Source organism: Sander lucioperca, chromosome 4, assembly GCF_008315115.2.
Source record: "Sander lucioperca isolate FBNREF2018 chromosome 4, SLUC_FBN_1.2, whole genome shotgun sequence".
Classification (NCBI taxonomy): domain Eukaryota; kingdom Metazoa; phylum Chordata; class Actinopteri; order Perciformes; family Percidae; genus Sander; species Sander lucioperca.
The window spans coordinates 27,662,659-27,665,937 of NC_050176.1; the positions used below are offsets into that span (position 1 = coordinate 27,662,659).

The 3,279-nt window shown below is 42.5% G+C and overlaps 1 pseudogene; it reads right to left on the reverse strand.

Moving 5' to 3' along the window:
- Positions 1 to 1,380: 1,380 nt before the first annotated feature.
- The window catches only part of LOC116059216, a 13,586-nt pseudogene continuing 11,687 nt past the window's right edge, over positions 1,381 to 3,279 (reverse strand).

Here is a 3,279-nt window from a genome sequence, read left to right on the forward strand (position 1 = left end):
GCAACAAATGTCGAAAAAGCTAGATTTCTTTTTTGGAAAAAGCTCCAAAAATAAACTTGAAAAAGGCGACAAAAAATTGCCAACAGAAAACTCGAAAAATCCGAAAAATTGTCGGAAACAAATTTCGGAAAAAGCGACAAAGAAATGTTGACAAAAACTCAGAAAAAAAATTTTTTTCTCCCAAAATAACTCCAAAAAAAGAGACATAAGGCGACAAATGTCGAAAAAGTGCCAAAAAAAAACTTGAAAAAGGCGACCAAAACTCCCCAAAAATTGCCAAAACATGGAAAAAAAAAACGAATTTCGGAAAAATCGCCCAAAAAACGAGAATCATTGATTCAAAAACCAACGGAAAACTTGAAAAATTCGAAAACTTGAAAAAAGAGACGACGTCAAAAGGCGACAAATTTCGGAAAAAGCAAAAAAAAACGTTTTTTTTTAAAATAACTCCAAAAAAGAGACATAAGGTGTTGAAAAATCGCCAAAAAAACCTTGAAAAAGGCGATAAAAAATTTCCAAAACATCAAAAAAAAACGAATTTCGGAAAAATCGCCAAAAAAACTTTGACAAAAACAAAAAAAAAACCTCAAAAAACGAGAATCATTGATTTCAAAAACCAACAGAAAACTTGAAAAATCCGAAAAATTGTCGGGAGAAAATAACTTGAAAAAAGAGACAACGTCAAAAGGCGACAAACGTCGGCAAAAGCAACTCAAATTTAGAGAAAAGTGCCCAGAAAAACTTGAAAAAGTCGAAAAAACGTAAAGTTACGAGTGTCTGGTGATTAAAAAAGTCAAGCTAACTAGCTAGCTAGCGAGGTGGCGTATCTCGTGCGAGACGAGAGATGTAGTTCACGGAGCGGTTTCACACAAAACTACGTAGAACTACGACAAACTGAGACTTTCTTCCCTTTAAACTGACAAACAGCATACGTGTTACGGATTACATACTTTTTAGGCAGCAACCAAACTGCCTTTTAAAGTGCTCATATTATGCTTTTTGGCTTTTTCCCTATCCTTTATTGTGATATATATCTGTTTTTGTGCACGTTATAGGTTTACACGTTCTGACTGGCTAGTAGTCCTTACCTAGGTACTGTCAGGGCCCTCATACTCTACTTCTGACTGGCTAGTAGTCCTTACCTAGCTACTGAGCATGTGATCTTACCTAGCTACTGAGCATGTGCGACTGCCAACAAAGATGTTACAGCAGTGAGAGGTCTCACTCTGTAGCTAAAACAGAGAGCTGAACACAGGGTGAAAAGAGGAGCTGCAGCAATGAGCAGTACAACTAAAATATGGTGTTTTTTGAAAATTAAACCATGTAAACCCATTTCTGGTACAAAATCTAAAATACAATTATGAACCTGAAAATGAGCATAATATGTACACTTTAAAAAGAGATCTGATAGATTAGAAACACAACATAAAAAAATATTATTACAGTTTAATTTGACAAGAACATACATGAGTACGAGACTCGTGGAAACATCTGAGGAAGTCGGCAGCAGGTTTTCTCCGTCACGTTGGAGCGCGGAGGTTCCCTGCGGCCAGCAGACGCTGGCGTCTTCTCTCCATCGCCTGCTGCTTCTTCAGCTCGATCTCTGCCGCCGAACACTTACCCACAACTGCAGAGAAAACACACAAGACACTGGCTGGGTTTCCATCCACTTGTCAATCGAACGTTGAGATGTCGAGATATTAAAGGGTGTGTCTAAAGAAGGAAACGGCTTTGCTCGGTGTGGACTAGGGCTGCAGGAAACAAATTAAATAAATAAAAATAAAATTTTAATATGTGCCAGGGCTCGTCATTAAAGGTCCCATGACATGGTGCTCTTTGGATGCTTTTATATAGACCTTAGTGGTCCTCTAATACTGTATCTGAAGTCTCTTTATATAGACCTTAGTGGTCCCCTAATACTGTATCTGAAGTCTCTTTATATAGACCTTAGTGGTCCTCTAATACTGTATCTGAAGTCTCTTTATATAGACCTTAGTGGTCCCCTAATACTGTATCTGAAGTCTCTTTATATAGACCTTAGTGGTCCCCTAATACTGTATCTGAAGTCTCTTTATATAGACCTTAGTGGTCCCCTAATACTGTATCTGAAGTCTCTTTATATAGACCTTAGTGGTCCTCTAATACTGTATCTGAAGTCTCTTTATATAGGCCTTAGTGGTCCCCTAATACTGTATCTGAAGTCTCTTTATATAGACCTTAGTGGTCCCCTAATACTGTATCTGAATTCTCTTTCCTGAAATTCAGCCTTGGTGCAGAATTACAGCCAACAGAAAACTTGAAAAATTCGAAAAATTGTCGGGAGAAAAAAAATTCGAAAAAAGAGACAAACATCAAAAGGCGACAAATTTCGGGAAAGCGGCAAAAAAACGTTGACAAAAACTCAGAAAAAAAAAAACGTAGATTATTTCCCCCCCCCCAAAATAACTCCAAAACCACCAAAAAAAAAAAACCTTGAAAAAGGCGAAAAAATCTCCCCAAAAAATTCCCAACGGAAAACGTGAAAAATCCGAAAAAAAAAAAAGAAAAGACAACGTCAAAAGGCAACAAACGTCGGCAAAAGCAACTCAAATTTCGGGAAAAGTGCCCAGAAAAACTTGAAAAAGTCGAAAAAACGTTGAAAAATATTCCCTCATACCGTGCTGCCGTAGTGTGGACGCGCTCTTACCTTTGCTGGTTGCCGTAGAAACCGCGTTGCTTGGCTTCTTGAAGGTGAACTGGTCTTTGCGGGCGTTTCGGTGCGGCGCCGACTGGCCCGGCCCGCTGCCCTGCACGCACGGCGAGGCGCTTGAAGTGTTTTTGGCTTGTGTGCACCTGAAAGAATCCGTCGCTGTGACGTAAGAGACGGCGGCCAATGACGGGCCAGCAGGGAGACGCGTTGTTGGGGTTAGGGTCTGTTTTTGGCGGGGGAAAGCTTGCTGATTGGCTGGCGGGAGCTTCCTGTTGGACGGCTGTAGAGCCGCTCTCTGGTGCGCGGGGAGAGCCCGTGTGGCGGGAACGCTCTCCGCGCTCTGGATCTGGTTCTCGAGGTCGTCGCACATCTCGCACAGCAGGTCGTCGTCGGCCGGGTCGTCCCACGCCGGCTCGGACGAGAAGAACGGCGACAGGTCCTCGTCTGGGACGTCGGAGACGGCCGGCGCCGCGCCGCCGCGAGACGAAACTACCGCCGGGCTCGCCGGAAAGCTTCCAGCCGCGTTCGCAGCGGTCGAGTGCGACGACGCGGCCGTGTTGTTTCTGGGAACAGAAGTCCTTTGAGGAAAC